The 17,057-nt window shown below is 44.5% G+C and overlaps 1 long non-coding RNA gene across 2 annotated transcripts in view; it reads right to left on the bottom strand.

Moving 5' to 3' along the window:
* Positions 1-91: 91 nt before the first annotated feature.
* Positions 92-17,057, bottom strand: part of LOC116986686 — a 70,118-nt gene continuing 53,152 nt past the window's right edge. For both annotated transcript variants that reach the window (XR_004415547.1, XR_004415548.1), the window contains 2 exons: positions 12,886-12,987; positions 92-400 (listed from right to left, as the gene is read on the bottom strand). This is a non-coding gene — a long non-coding RNA (uncharacterized LOC116986686). The remainder of the gene's footprint in view (positions 401-12,885; positions 12,988-17,057) is intronic.

The following is a 17,057-nucleotide window of genomic DNA, read 5'->3' as shown; positions in this document are numbered from 1 at the left end:
GATTAACTGGCACATAAGGACAGCTCAAGAACAACGCTTGAAATAGAATAGGACATCAATTATTAATTTTAAAACGATGAGAAATAGTGCATTAATGTCTGGAAAAGGCAGCAAATATTAATTCTTTTTCATAGATCAGGGTGTCGACGTAGACAATGAGGAGTCTACACCTTCAGCCTCAACTAAAGGAGAAACATGAAGGAACAATTCCTTTTTTTATCCGTTTCCATGGCAACACCCAACGTGACATCAAGGTCTTAACGGTGATTCATCTTCAGGAATTTTGGTTGTGAATATGAAGCAGACTAACAATATGCTTCTATGCTTCGTGCTTTTCCCTTGTGGGATGGTCACTGACTATCTTTTCAAGGATCCATCAATATTCTCATCTCTTGTTTTTCTTCCAAAGGAAACAAGCAGAAAGGGAAAGTAAATATCCAGCAGCGTCACTACATCTGCGTCATGTACCCTGATATTGCACCAATGGGGCTCTCTTTACAAAAGAACATGTGGCCATTCTTTGGAGAAATAATCTAAATTGTTTCTGCACTTAATCGAAAAATAGAGCATAGAACAATACAGCACAGGAACAGGCCCTTCGGCCCACAATGTCCATGCTGAACATATCACCAGTTTAAATGACATCCAATCCCCACTGCCCTCTGTCTTCAAAGAGTCTTAATCCAAACAACCAAGTCTCCAAGGATCCTGTGTACCTTAATCTTCTGGACAAGTCTATCATGTGTGACTGTAAAATGCCATCCTAAAATCCATGTAGACCACTTCAACTGCCCTACCCTCATTGATCACCTTTGTCACTTCCTCAAACAACTCAAAACATGACCTGTCCCACACAAAGCCATGCTGACTTTCCCTGGTTAGCAAAGCCATTGTCTACCCCGGATGTGAGACTCACCGGCATATAATTTCCTGGGTTCATCCCTACTTCCCTTTTTAACCAACAAACAACATTGACCACTCTCCAGTCCTCCGGGACCTCGCCTGTGGCTGGAGAAGATAGAAGATAGAAAGATCTTCGTCAGAAAGAACTGACTAGAGCAACAGGGTGAGAATTCAAGGATTATCAGCAGATTTATTTGGTCATTTGAGAAGCACAGGAAGACTGACAGTAAACATCACAATTTTAACTCCCCTTCCCATTCCCAAGCTGACCTGTCTGTCCTGGGCCTCCTCCACTGCCAGAACGAGGTCACACACAAATTGGAGGAACAACACCTCATATTCTAACATAGAAACATAGAAAATAGGTGCAGGAGGAGGCCATTCGGCCATTCATTGGGATCATGGCTGATCGTCGCCAATCAATAACCCGTGCCGGCCTTCTCCCCATATCCCTTGACTCCACTAGCTCCGAGAGCTCTATCTAACTCCCTCTTAAATCCATCCAGTGATTTGGCCTCCACTGCCCTCTGTGGCAGGGAATTCCACAAATTCACAACTCTCTGGGTGAAAAAGTTTTTTTTCTCACCACAGTCTTAAATGGCCTCCCCTTTATTCTAAGACCATGGCCCCTGGTTCTGGACTCGCCCAACATTGGGAACATTTTTCCTGCATCTAGCTTGTCCAGTCCTTTTATAATTTTATATGTTTCTATAAGATTCCCCCTCATCCTTCTAAACTCCAGTGAATACAAGCCTAGTCTTTTCAATCCTCCCTCATATGACAGTCCCGCCATCCCAGGGATCAATCTCGTGAACCTACGCTGCACTGCCTCAATCACAAGGATGTCCTTCCTCAAATTAGGAGACCAAAACTGGACACAATACTCCAGATGTGGTCTCACCAGAGCCCTATACAACTGCAGAAGAACCTCTTTAGTCCTATACTGAAATCCTCTTGTTATGAAGGCCAACATTCCATTAGCTTTCTTCACTGCCTGCTGTACCTGTAAGCCAACTTTCAGTGACCGGTGTACAAGGACGCCCAGGTCTCGCTGCACCTCCCCCTTACCTAACCTAACCCCATTGAGATAATAATCTTCCACCTTGTTTTTGCCGCCAAAGTGGATAACCTCACATTTATCTATGTTATACTGCATCTGCCACTCATCTATCCACTCACTTAACCTGTCCAGGTCATACTGCAACCTCCTAACATCCTCTTCACAGTTCACACTGCCACCCAGCTTTGTGTCATCTGCAAACTTGCTAGTGTTGCTCCTAATTCCCTCTTCCAAATCATTAATATATATGGTAAACAGTTGCGGCCCCAACACCGAGCCTTGCGGCACTCCACTCGCCACTGCCTGCCATTCTGAAAAGGACCCGTTCACGCCTACTTTTTGCTTGCTTCCGGTCTGCCAACCAATTTTCTATCCATGTCAACACCCTACCCCCAATACCATGTGCTCTAATCTTAGTCACCAGTCTCCCGTGCGGGACCTTATCAAAGGCTTTCAGAAAGTCTAGATACACTACTGGCTTCCCTTCATCCACTTTACTTGTCACATCCTCATAAAATTTCAGAAGATTAGTCAAGCATGATTTCCCTTTCATAAAATAGAGAGAGTACAGGGGAGATTTACTAGAATGTTGCCTGGGTTTCAGCAACTAAGTTACAGAGAAAGGTTGAACAAGTTAGGGCTTTATTCTTTGGAGCGCAGAAGGTTAAGGGGGGACTTGATAGAGGTCTTTAAAATGATGAGAGTGATAGACAGAGTTGACGTGAATAAGCTTTTCCCACTGAGAGTAGGGAAGATTCAAACAAGGGGACATGACTTGAGAATTAAGGGACAGAAGTTTAGGGGTAACATGAGGGGGAACTTCTTTACTCAGAGAGTGGTAGCGGTGTGGAATGAGCTTCCAGGGAAGGTGGTGGAGGCGTTCGTTTTTATCATTTAAAAATAAATTGGATAGTTATATGGACGGGAAAGGAATGGAGGGTTATGGTCTGAGCGCAGGTATATGGGACTAGGGGAGAATACGTGTTCGGCACGGACTAGAAATGTCGAGATGGCCTGTTTCCATGCTGTAATTGTTATATGGTCATATAAATCCATGTTGACTTGGACTAATCCTTTTACTGCTATCCAAATGCCCCATTATTACCTTGCTTATTATTTCTGCTTGAGTAGTTTACAACCCAATGGTAAGAACATGAAATTCTCCAATTTTAAGTCATTATAAAACCATCTCCCTCTCCCTTCTTGCCCCTGGCTAAATTTCTAAGTGTAAGTGTTTGCGTTTAGCTGGCTCATATCCCCAGTACATTGTGGTTTTAGACAGGAGGCCTCCTTGATTGATGGATAATTCTGGGTTAGGATGTTTCATTTTTAAATCATTCAATCTGTGTGATGTATTTTCAAAGTGAGAGGATTCTATTATTAGTTGTTATTTTATTTAAGTTGCTAAAAGCTGAGACATTTCTCGAGATTATCACTCACACTGCAACATACATTTTATTAAAAGTTTAATCCTTTGCTGCAATGTTCTGCAATGTTCTGCAACATTTAAATGCAAGTATTTCATGTAAACACCATGTCTATGATTGCAACACAGGTAATGCTTTAGCTTTGGTGGCCATGGAGGCTTCATTTATGACGACATGATGCAGAATTTCACCTTTACAGCATAAAGTAGACATCACAGGTAGATAGGCTGCTGCAGAAGGCTTTGGTACGCTGGCCTTCATCAGTCAGGGAATTAAGTATAGAAGTTGGGATGATATGTGGCATCAGAAATTGCTAAAGCCACACTTGGAATATTGTGCCATAGAAAAAATGCCGTAGAACAAATGCTATTAAGCTGGTTAAACTGCAGAGAAGATTCACCAGGATGTTGCCAAGACTCGAAGGACTGAGCTGTCTAGAGGGACAGGTTGGGACTTTGTTTCTTGAAGCACAGGAGGCTGAGGAGCGATCTAATAGAGGTGTATAAAAACATGAGGGAAATAGATAGGGTGAATGCACAATGCACAGGGTATAAGTTGAAGGTAAGAGGGGATGGATTTAATATGAAGGATAGACACAGACTGCTGGCATTCCTCAGCAGGTCAGGCAGCAAATGAGGAGAAAGGGACTGGGTGATGTTTTGGGTTGGGACCCTCCTTCAGACCTGAAACGTCGCCCTTCATTTTTCTCCAGAGATGCTGCCTGACTCGCTGAGTGATGTTAGAACTTTGTGTCTATCTTTAGTATAAACCAGCATCTGCAGTACTATGTTTCTAGATGTAATAGGAGCAGGTTTTTCACACAGAGAGCGTTGTGTGGTTAGAAAGTTGATTGCACACGACAGGTACATTCTGGTGATGCCCCTGCCTTGCCTCAGTGTTGATTAGCATTAGGAGGATGTGTATATCCACATGTTCCAATAACAGAATTTTCCAAGCTGAACTCCCTTGGCTATACACAGGAAGTGAAAGGGCAGGTAAACCAGTGTTAGTAACCGGACAGAATTGGAGCAAAGCAGTCCTGCAGCTGATTAAACTCTCCTCTCCAGGCTGCTCGCCAGGGACAAATAGAGATGAGGCTAACGTCAGTCAGTCAGTCAGTGCTTATCAGTGATGGATTGAGTGATATCCAACCTACTGACACCTCCACACAGCTGAAAACTAGAATCGCATTTTATTTGATTTTTAAATAGTTTTATATTAAATTAGAAGATGATTAGTCACAAAATCAGGACAGGAATATATTGATGGAAAAATATGTTGCAAGAAGCAAACTGCCGAAGAAGGATTTGCTGAGATCCTGATGTAAAGTTACCCCTCAGGTTTGTACTAAATCATTCCCATCCCACTTTAAACTTATGTCCCCTGGTTCTTGATTCCCTGACCCTGGGTAAAAGACTTTGTGCATTTACCCTGTCTATTCCCCTCCTGGTTTTATACACCTCTATAAGATCAAAACTCCTGGTGTAATTCCCAGGTTAATTCCCGGGATGGCGGGACTGTCATATGCTGAGAGAATGGAGCAGTTGGGCTTGTACACTCTGGAGTTTAGAAGGATGAGAGGGCATCTCATTGAAACATATAAGATTGTTAGGGGTTTGGACACGCTAGAAGCAGGAAATATGTTCCCAATGTTGGGGGAGTCCAGAACCAGGGGCCACAGTTTAAGAATTAGGAGTAAGCCTTTTAGAATGGAGACGAGAAAACATTTTTTCTCACAGAGTGGTGAGTCTGTGGAATTCTCTGCCTCAAAGGGCAGTGGAGGCAGGTTCTCTGGATGCTTTCAAGAGAGGGCTCTTAAATATAGTGGAGTCAGGGGATATGGGGAGAAGGCAGGAACGAGGTACTGATTGGGGATGATCAGCCATGATCATATTGAATGGCGGTGCTGGCTCGAAGGGCCGAATGGCCCACTCCTGCACCTATTGTCTATTGTCTAAGCATTAGTACTCCACACAGAGAACATTTTTTCAGCCTCCCACATCCCAGAGAATTATTAGCCAGAACATGATTATACCCAGTTATAAATTAAGCTTCCAACCCAGCAGTATAAATATTGAGCTCAGAGGGACAGGGGCATCTCTGGAGCGAAGGAATGGGTGACGTTTTGAGTCGAGACCCTTCTTCAGACTAGTCAGGGGAAAGGGAAACAAGAGATATAGAGGGTGATGTTGAGGGATATGAATGAAAGATATGCAAAAAAGTAACGATGATAAAGGAACCAGGCCATTGGTAGCTGTTTGCTAGGTGAGAACAAGAAGCTGGTATGACTTGGGTGGGGGAGGGTGGTACTCCATTGTCAGAGTGAGGCTCATCTCAAATTGGAGAAACAGCATCTCATATTTCACTTGGGCAGCTTACGACCCAGTTGTATGAATAATGAGTTCTCCAACTCAAGCCACCCCTGCACTCCGTCTCTCTCCATCCCTCCCCCACCCAAGTCGCACCAGGTTCTCATTATTTCTATATCTCTCTACATCACTATCTATATCTATTGTTTCCCTTTCTCCTGACTAGTCTGAAGAAGAGTCTCGACCCGAAACATCACCCATTTCATCTCTCCAGACATACTGCCTGACCCGCTGTGTTACTCCAGCATTTTGTGTCTATTTTCAGTTTAAATCAGCATCCGCATTTCCTTCCTACACAGTATGAATATTGATTTTCTAACTTCAAGTAACCCTTGCATTCCCTCGCACATCATGTCCTGCTATTTTCACTGTTCATTTCCTTTCATTATCACCTCCTCCACAGCCAACAATGGACCATTGTGGGCTCAATGGCCATCAGTGCCGGCTCTGATTTGTTTTAAACCTATTCATACCTCCAGTTTCCCTCTCCCCTAACTGGAGATATTCCGTTTCTCCAGAGATGGTGATACAAAAGTTAGTGGTTTTGCAGATAGTGAAGATGGTTGTGAACGATTGCAGCAGGATCTGGATCGATTGGCCAGGTGGGCGGAGGAATGGTTGATGGAATTTAATACAGAGAAGTGTGAGGTGTTTCATTTTGAGGCGTCAAACAAGGGCAGGACCTACACAGTAAATGGTCAGCCTCTGGGAAGTGTTGTAGAGCAGAGGGATCTAGGAGTACAGGTGCATGGTTCCTTGAAGGTCAAGTCACAGGTAGATAAGGTGGTCAAAAAGGCTTTTGGCATTTTGGCCTTCATCAATCAGAGTATTGAGGATAGAAGTTGGGAGGTCATGTTGCAGTTGTACAAGACTTTGGTGAGACTGCATTTAGAATATTGTGTTCAGTTCTGGCCACCATGCTATAGGAAAGATATTGTCAAGCTTGAAAGGGTTCAGAAAAGATTCACGAGGACCTTGCCAGGACTAGAGGGTGTGAGCTATAGAGAGAGGTTGAGTAGGCTGGGACTCTATTCCATGGAGCGCAGGAGGATAAGGGGTGATCTTATTGAAGTGTATAAGATCATGAAAGGAATAGATTGGGTAGATGCACAGAGTCTTTTGCCCAGAGTAGGGGACTCGAGGACCAGAGGACATAGGTTCAAGGTGAAGGGGAAAAGATTTAATAGGAATCCGAGGGGTAACTTTTTCACACAAAGGGTGGTGGGTGTATGGAACAAGCTACCAGAGGAGGTAGTTGAGGGTGGGACTATCCCAACGTTTAAGAAACAGTTAGACAGGTACATGGATAGGACAGGTTTGGAGGGATATGGATCAACCGCAGGCAAGTGGGACCAGTGTAGCTGGGACATAGTTGGCTGTTGCGGGCAAGTTGGGCTGAAAGGCCTGTTTCCACACTGTATCACTCTACGATTTTATAGGTTGGTGGGTCCATTGTCTACTGTAAAGTGATCCTTATGGGGGTGAGTGGCATGATCTGGGGCACTTGATGGTAATGTGGGAGAATAAAAGAAGTGCAAATTGATTCTGACTGTCTGGTGCTGACTGGATGGGCTGAAGGGTCTGCATGACTTAGTTTATATAAATATAAATAACACAGCCTAATGTGGAAATGAAAGTTATTTCATAACCTATTTATCTTAGATCTAATCAGTAATTGTCAACTAACATTGATTAGAGGGAGCTCCAGGGAATATCAACTAAACATGACATACATTTGGGGTGACTTTAATTCATATAATTTTTAATTTGGTGATTTTTTTGCTGGTTTTTGCTGAATTAGCTTCATGGCCAATATGAATGTTTAGAGCATTGGTCTAATGAGCATTTAATGAGTTGTTGCCAATTGTCTACCAGCTGATCTCACACGCGGAGGAAAGGCGTGTGGGCGTTAGTGCAGCAATGGGCAGTGCAGCAATGGGCAAGAGGGCAGTGCAGCAATGAGCAGTGCGGGGAAGTACATGGAGGCAGTGGGCAGGAGGGAAAGAGGTGAAAGGAGGTGAGGATGCATGGGTGAGGGGCAATTGACAAAGGAGGCCATGTGTTTGGGTGAACGGCGGAGGGAATGAAGACGGGGGTATCAGTTAGTAGTGGCAGTGAGCCCTGGATGGATAATGGCTACAGGGCCTCAGTATTCCCCGGGTCCAGGTGGTGAATGATGACATTGTAAATGGACTGCAAGCAAATGTATGTTCATCCGATTTGATCGTGAATCTGCAGCCCTGTGACTACCCTTTAGAGGCCCGGGAGCCGTGACAGAGGGAGGAGCGACCTCCGTGTGGTGAGTTAAAAACCCATCGCGGGGCTTGTCTCAACAGAGCCCCGGGAGCCGTGACAGAGGGAGGAGCGACCTCCGTGTGGTGAGTTAAAAACCCATCGCGGGGCTTGTCTCAACAGAGGCCCGGGAGCCGTGACAGAGGGAGGAGCGACCAAAATCTGCAACGTTCCATTCGCAGATCTCACTTCCAGAGAAGGAGTCTGGTGGAAGCCTCTGATTGGTCAAACGGACTAGAGGAAGCAGCTGATTGGCTTGTATCCCGGGTAAGGCTTTATTGTATTCGGTTAAGGGGGAGAATGAGGGCCAGGGCAGTTTACTGTTCTGGATGTCAGATGTGGGAGGTTATGGAGTCTGAGTGCCCTCCAGATGTCCACATCTGCGCCAGGTGCGTCGAGATGGGGCTCCTAAGGGACCGTGTTAGGAACCTGGAACAACAACTTGATGACCTCTGTCTGCTCAGGGAGAGCGAGGAGGTCATAGATAGGAGTTACAGGGAGGTGGTCACTCCAAGACCACGGGAGACAGAAAACTGGGTCACAGTTAGGAAGGGCAACGGGCAGAGGCAGGGACTGGTGAGTACCCCGATGGCTGTACACCTTGAAAATAAGTACTCATGTTTGAGTAAAGGTGGGGGAGACAGCCTACCTGGGGGCAGCGACAGCGGCCGGGCCTCTGGCATAAAGACCGGTCGTGTTGCTCAGAAGGGTAAGGAAAAGAAGAGGAGGGCAATTGTAATAGGGGACTCTATAGTCAGGGGGTCGGATAGGTGATTCGGTGGACGCAGACAGGAGACCCGGATGGTAGTTTGCCTCCCTGGTGCCAGGGTCAGGGATGTGTCTGAACGTGTCCAAGAAATCCTGAAATGGGAGGGAGAGGAGCCTGAGGTTGTGGTACATATAGGTACCAACGACATAGGTAAAAAAAGAGAAGAGGTCCTGAAAGAAGAATTTAGGGAGTTAGGTAGAGAGTTAAGGAGAAGGACTGCAAAGGTAACAATCTCAGGATTACTGCCTGTGCCACGCGACAGTGAGAGGAGGAATGGAGCGAGGTGGAGGATAAATGAGTGGATGAGGGACTGGTGCAGTGGGTATGGATTCAAGTTTCTGGATCATTGGGACCTCTTTTGGGGAAGGTGTGACCTGTACAGAAAGGACGGGTTGCACTTGAACTCGAGGGGGACCAATATCCTGGCGGGGAGATTTGCAAAGATTTGCTACTGGGGAGACTTTAAACTAGTATGGTTGGGGGGAGGGACTCAAATTGGGAAAGCTAGCAGTCAGTGTGTGAGGCAGGAGGCAGAGAATGGTAGCACTCCGACCCAAAATGTAGGGGAGAGAGAAGAAAAAGACAATAAACAGAGAATAAGAGAGGGTGGGTTTCTTAAATGTGTATATTTTAATGCTAGGAGCATTGTAAGAAATGTGGGTGAACTCAGAGCCTGGATTGACACCTGGAAGTATGATGTTGTGGCGATCAGTGAAACATGGTTGCAGGAGGGCTGTGATTGGAAACTAAATATTCCAGGATTTCGTTGCTTCAGGTGTGATAGAATTGAAGGGGCAAGAGGTGGAGGTGTTGCATTGCTTATCAGGGAAGATATTACTGCAGTGCTTTGGCAGGATAGATTAGAGGGCTCGTCTAGGGAGGCTATTTGGGTGGAACTGAGAAATGGGAAAGGGGTAGCAACACTTATAGGGGTGTATTATAGGCCGCCAAATGGGGAGCGAGAATTGGAAGAGCAAATATGTAAGGAGATTGCAGATATTAGTAGTAAGCACAAGGTAGTGATTGTGGGAGATTTCAATTTTCCACACATAGACTGGGAAACACATTCTGTAAATGGGCTGGATGGGTTGGAGTTTGTAAAATGTGTGCAGGATAGTTTTTTGCATCAATACATAGAAGTACCTACTAGAGAAGGAGCGGTGCTGGACCTCCTGTTAGGAAATGAGACGGGTCAGGTGGCAGAGGTATTCGTTGGGGAACAGTTCGGGACCAGTGATCACAATACCATTAGTTTCAATATAATTATGGAGAGGGTCAGAACCGGACCTAGGGTTGAGATTTTTGATTGGAGAAAGGCTAACTTTGAGGAGATGCGAAAGGATTTAAAAGGAGTAAATTGGGACATTTTGTTTTATGGGAAAGATGTGGAAGAGAAATGGAGTACATTTAAAGGTGAAATTTTAAGAGTACAGAATCTTTATGTCCCTGTTCGGTTGAAAGGAAATAGTAAAAATCGGAAAGAGCCATGGTTTTCAAGGGAAATTGGACACTTGGTTCAGAAAAAGATGGAGATCTACAATAATTATAGGCAGCATGGAGTAAATGAGGTGCTTGAGGAGTATAAAGAATGTAAAAAGAATCTTAAGAAAGAAATTAGAAAAGCTAAAAGAAGATATGAGGTAAGGTGAAAGTAAACCCAAAGGGTTTCTACAGCTATATTAATAGCAAAAGGATAACGAGGGATAAAATTGGTCCATTAGAGAGTCAGAGTGGACAGCTATCTGCAGAGCCAAAAGAGATGGGGGAGATATTGAACAATTTCTTTTCTTCGGTATTCACCAAGGAGAAGGATATTGAATTATGTGAGGTAAGGGAAACAAGTAGATTAGCTATGGAAACTATGAGATTCAAAGAAGAGGAAGTACTGACACTTTTGAGAAATATAAAAGTGGATAAGTCTCCAGGTCTGGACAGGATATTCCCTAGGACATTGAGGGAAGTTAGTGTAGAAATAGCAGGGGCTATGACAGAAATATTTCAAATGTCATTAGAAACGGCAATAGTGCCGGAGGATTGGCGTACTGCGCATGTTGTTCCATTGTTTAAAAAGGGGTCTAAGAGTAAACCTAGCAATTATAGACCTGTTAGTTTGACGTCAGTGGTGGGCAAATTATTGGAAAGGATACTTAGAGATAATATATATAAGCATCTGGATAAACAGGGTCTGATTAGGAACAGTCAACATGGATTTGTGCCTGGATGGTCATGTTTGACTAATCTTCTTGAATTTTTTGAAGAGGTTACTCGGGAAATTGATGAGGGTAAAGCAGTGGATGTTGTATATATGGACTTCAGTAAGGCCTTTGACAAGGTTCCTCATGGAAGGTTGGTTAAGAAGGTTCAATGGTTGGGTATTAATGGTGGAGTAGCAAGATGGATTCAACAGTGGCTGAATGGGAGATGCCAGAGAGTAATGGTGGATGGTTGTTTGTCAGGTTGGAGGCCAGTGACTAGTGGGGTGCCACAGGGATCTGTGTTGGGCCCACTGTTGTTCGTCATCTACATCAATGATCTGGATGATGGTGTGGTAAATTGGATTAGTAAGTATGCAGATGATACTAAGATAGGTGGGGTTGTGGATAATGAAGTAGATTTTCAAAGTCTACAGAGAGATTTATGCCAGTTGGAAGAGTGGACTGAAAGATGGCAGATGGAGTTTAATGCTGATAAGTGTGAGGTGCTACATCTTGGCAGGACAAATCAAAATAGGACGTACATGGTAAATGGTAGGGAATTGAAGAATGCAGGTGAACAGAGGGATCTGGGAATAACTGTGCACAGTTCCCTGAAAGTGGAATCTCATGTAGATAGGGTGGTAAAGAAAGCTTTTGGTGTGCTGGCCTTTATAAATCAGAGCATTGAGTATAGAAGTTGGGATGTAATGTTAAAATTGTACAAGGCATTGGTGAGGCCAATTCTGGAGTATGGGGTACAATTTTGGTCGCCTAATTATAGGAAGGATGTCAACAAAATAGAGAGAGTACAGAGGAGGTTTACTAGAATGTTGCCTGGGTTTCAGCAACTAAGTTACAGAGAAAGGTTGAACAAGTTAGGGCTTTATTCTTTGGAGCGCAGAAGGTTAAGGGGGGACTTGATAGAGGTCTTTAAAATGATGAGAGGGATAGACAGAGTTGACGTGGATAAGCTTTTCCCACTGAGAGTAGGGAAGATTTCAAACAAGGGGACATGACTTGAGAATTAAGGGACAGAAGTTTAGGGGTAACATGAGGGGGAATTTCTTTACTCAGAGAGTGGTGGCTGTGTGGAATGAGCTTCCAGGGAAGGTGGTGGAGGCAGGTTTGTTTTTATCATTTAAAAATAAATTGGATAGTTATATGGACGGGAAAGGAATGGAGGGTTATGGACTGAGCGCAGGTATATGGGACTAGGGGAGAATACGTGTTCGGCACGGACTAGAAGGGTCGAGATGGCCTGTTTCCGTGCTGTAATTGTTATATGGTTATTATATGGTTATCACGTACATTTACTGCTGCAGCATGTAAGAATCTCATTGTCTAGCTTCATTGCTGGTTTACACCCGAGATAGACACAAAATGCTGGAGTAACTCAACGGGACAGGCAGCATTGCCGGAGGGAAGGAATGGATGACATTTTGGGTCGAGACCCTTATTCAAACTGTGCTCCATCAGTTTGAAGAAAGTTCCCGACCCGAAACATCTCTTGTCCACTTCCTCCACAGATGCTGCCTGACCCACTGAGTTCCTCCAACACTTTGAGTGTTTTTGCTCAGAAGGGTCTCGACCCCTGAAAGGTCATCTATCCATGTTCTCCAGAGATGCTGCCTGACCCACTGAGTTACTCCGGCATTTTGTGTCTACCTGCAATTTAAACCAGCGTCTGCAGTTCTTTCCTACACATCTGCAGTTCCTTGTTTCTCTAAGATTTAATAACTTGAGGGGCCCTACTTTTCACTGTAAAGATTTTTATGTGCTATATTATTCTTTGAATCTGTCCTCAGATTTAATTAAAGAGGAGAAAATTATTTAATTAAGTTATTAGATTGAAGAAGATTGTTGCTGCTACCATTGAAATTAAAGCCCTTGTACTTCACATAGTGTCCACACGATGGCCCCACAGTCCAGTGTAGCTGTCATATGTTGCCAGAGATGCAACACGCAGAAGGTTCTGAAAAAAATAAAACAACGAAAATTGTTTGTTAATGTCTTTTAAAAAGTACAATCCATATCATAGACACTGGATATGATGACAGAAGCTGAAGGAAATTCCCGACCCGAGACGTCACCCATGTTCCCCACAGATGCTGCCTAATCTGCTGTTACCCCAGCACTTTCTGTCATGTTTCGTAAGCCAGCATCTGCAGTTCCTTGTGTCTATATTGCCCATTTTCCACACTTCATTGTAATATCCCAGAGAGATGCTTTTATATATCCCCAACACAACTGAAGAACATCCTTCCCATGTTTATCATCTAGTTTAGATTAGATTAGTCTTAATTAGTTAAGTTTAGTTTAGTTTAGTTTGGATTATTGTTACGTTTACTGAGGTACAGTGAAAAGCTTTTGGAAAAATGTTTGGAGCAGTGTAAAGCTGTTTGGAGTGTGGGAGGAAACCAGAGGACCAAGAGAATACCCACGTGATCATGGGGAGAACGTACAAACTCCGCACAGACAGCATCCGTAGTCAGGATTCAACCTGGGTCTCTGGTGATGTGAGGCAACAACTCTCCTGCTGTGTCACCGTGCCACCTTATATTCCCCTCAAATTGCACAATGACACGGCAACATTTAAAAGCCCAACTCTTCTCCTTTAGTCACATTCCCTTTCTTGTTCATCCATTGTTTCACATATCTGCAATCCCAAGAGCCTTTCTCCACGTTTACACCTTGTCATTTTCCCAAAAACAAGTTATACGTTTTCCACCCCCACCCATACCCTCAATAGTCCAAATCCTTCCGAAAACCCCGCAAAGCATCCCATCCGCCTTCCTGTTGGAGAAGAGGGATTGGCGTCTATTGTGGGATCTGAATTTCGATCGCTCGCACAGTGTAGGTTTAAGTCCGGTCTAGACCCAAAGATTCATGCTGAATTTCAATTACAGAGCTTGCCTCTGTTGTCTCTTCTAACTGATGTGTAAATGAGCAGACTGAACTGATGGAATTGATTTACTTGTGGGTAAAACAACATCCACAGGCAGCAAAACAAAGGACTGTATGGGGATACATAGCTACATGGATTTGTGCATTGATTGGATCATTAGACAGTAAGGAAACAAAACCGTCTAAAATCCCCCAACTTGTCCTGTCAGATTTGTCCTGGTCTTTCTTGCTTCCAATTCCACCCCCCTACAATCAGTCTGAAGAAGGATCCCAACTCTGCATTCTTTATATGGCCTATTTTGGCAACTCAAACACCCCAGAATGAAGGAGATTACAAAAACTGGTGAACATTGCTCGGTCCATCACAGGGATCTAAAAAAGCAGCCAGCATCATCAGAGACCCACACCACCCTGGCCACAATCTCATTTCACTCCTGCCATCTGGAAGGAAGAAGCAGCCTGAGAACTGTAACATGCAGGATCAGGAACAGCTTCTTCCCAACAACCATTAGGCTCTTGAAAGCTACGCACTCCAACTAAACGCTGAACTATGAAGTGCCTGGGTTGTACTAGGGACTTTGAGCTTTGTCTTGTTTTTGCACTATATTGTTCTTTTTTTTATTTATTTAACTTTTTTTGTTTGATGATTATTGAGTACAGAGCTTATAAAAGGTGCCGCAGTTGAGTTGAGGTGCCCGACAGCACCACAGACCCGGGTTTGTTCCTGACTACGGGTACTATCTGTATGGAGTTTGCACGTTTTCTTTGTGACACATGGGTGTTCTCCAGCTGCTCCGATTTCCACCCACATTCCAAAGATGTGCAGGTTTGTAGATTAATTTGGCTTCGGTAAAAACTGTAAATTATTCCTAGTATGTAGGGTAGTGCTAGGCAAACTCAGTGGGCCGAAGGGCCTGTTTCTACACCGACCAGCGATCTCCGCACATTAACACCCGCACATACACACACTAGGGACAATTTACATTTATACCAAGCCAATTAAGCTATACCTGTAGGTCTTTGGAGTGTGGGAGGAAACCGGAGATCTCGGAGAAAACTCACACGGTCACGGGGAGAATGTAAAAACTCTTTCAGACAGTCAGGATCGAACCCGAGTCGCTGGCGCTGCAAGCGCTGTAAGGCAACAACTCTACCGCTGCGCCACGAGAAACTAAAACATGTAAAGCAAGTAAGAATATAAGTGTTCCGTTTTGGGACAAATGACAATAAAACTCATTCCTTCTCTCCAGAGAATGCTGTCTGTCCCGCTGAGTTACTCCAGCATTTTGTGTCCATCTTAAGGGGCTGTCCCACTGTGGCGACCTAATCTGCGAATTCAGAAGAGTGTCTTCGACCTTCAAGCTATAGGGCACTCGCCTGAAAAACCTCGAGCTGGATCGACCATTAGCGATGAAATCGTGACCGACCGCACACACACACACACACACAAACATGTCGCAAAGGTGGGGGCCAGGGAAAGCGGGGGAGCGCTGCACAGTGTACAGTCCTTTCGAGAGTGCGGAGGGGGGAGGGGGAGAGAAGCAGAGAGAAGGGGAGAGAAGGGGGGAGAGAAGGGGGGAGAAGGAGTGGAGACACTTTTAAGAAGTCAGAAAACGTTTAATAAAGTTTAGCGGACATTTAACCAACCCGTCGGTTTTCCTTGGTCCTGAAAACTCAATGAGCCAATTAAAATGCCCGGTCAGCGAAGGAGATTGCTACGGCTGCCCTCGACTGCCTATAACTACATAGCGACCCCACTCCACTGCACTACGAGTTCAAAAGAACCATGCCGACCAATATTTACTCGCGGAAAATTTTTCAACATGCTGAAAAATTTTCCACAACCTAGCTGAGGCCGCGAGTATGTGGGAACTTCCCTCGAGCATGAAGGAGAGTTCCAGTGACCGCATAGGGCCTCCTAGGACCCTGTGTCGACCATGCTGCGAGTTTGAGTCAAGGGCAAACTCTTCTAAACTCGCAGATTAGGTTGACACAGTGGGACAGCCCCTTAAGACAATAAAACACTCCTGACTCTCTTGATTGGTGATTTGTGTCGACTGAGTTGGCAACATATGAAACTTCCAAAGGGCAGACATTCCTGGCTGCCATGGATATTAGGCTCTTCATTTTACACCTGAGATGTCTGACGTGGCTAGATTACCTTTGCAGTTAATTAGACAATATATTCTCCTGAAGTCATCAGGTTTCCATCACAAGTAAGAACCAAACCAAAAAAACACAATACTAATTGTGACACGTCAGCATAAATCTGAGTTGTTTTCTCCCCGGAAGTGATTTAGCTGTAATGAGTCTGAGTTAAATACAGAGACGGGAGCTGATGACCAACTCCAGGGACTGTGTCAACACGCGGACTAGGGTCGAAACAGCAGATTAATGAGCTCCGGATATGTGATGGGTGCCGTATATATCCGACCGACTCCATCAGCAAGCTCTCCGTGTCCTTCCACGCCTGTCTGTGTCCCATGAACATCAGTCCTCCCATGTTCTCATCAGTAGAAACCTTTTCCATAACTTCCACGAGTTCATCTTTCACTTTGTGTCTCGGGGCTGCCAGATTTCAATTCTATCCAGTGATTAAAAGTTGCAGGCTCCTGCTGTGAATTCAATGATGCAATGCACTTTCCCCTTAGATTAAACTAAGAACCAGTTCCAAGGTTGTCAATCAGTATCAAAAGGCTGCAAAAGGACATTCGAGGCGAATTACTAAACAGAACTCATTAGCAAAGAAGTACCTGGGGAAGAAAGAGGGCTGGTCATTGAGTTATTACTAACCATATAACCATATAACAATTACAGCACGGAAACAGGCCATCTCGGCCCTACAAGTCCGTGCCGAACAACTTTTTTCCCTTAGTCCCACCTGCCTGCACTCATACCATAACCCTCCATTCCCTTCTCATCCATATGCCTATCCAATTTATTTCTAAATGATACCAACGAACCTGCCGCCACCACTTCCACTGGAAGCTCATTCCACACCGCTACCACTCTCTGAGTAAAGATGTTCCCCCTCATGTTACCCCTAAACTTCTGTCCCTTAATTCTGAAGTCATGTCCTCTTGTTTGAATCTTCCCTATTCTCAAAGGGAAAAGCTTGATCACATCAACTCTGTCTAT

This window comes from Amblyraja radiata, chromosome 24 (assembly GCF_010909765.2).
Source record: "Amblyraja radiata isolate CabotCenter1 chromosome 24, sAmbRad1.1.pri, whole genome shotgun sequence".
In the NCBI taxonomy this organism is placed as follows: Eukaryota; Metazoa; Chordata; class Chondrichthyes; order Rajiformes; family Rajidae; genus Amblyraja; species Amblyraja radiata.
Note: the sequence above shows the minus strand (reverse complement) of the source record. Positions and strands in the feature narration are given on the sequence as shown.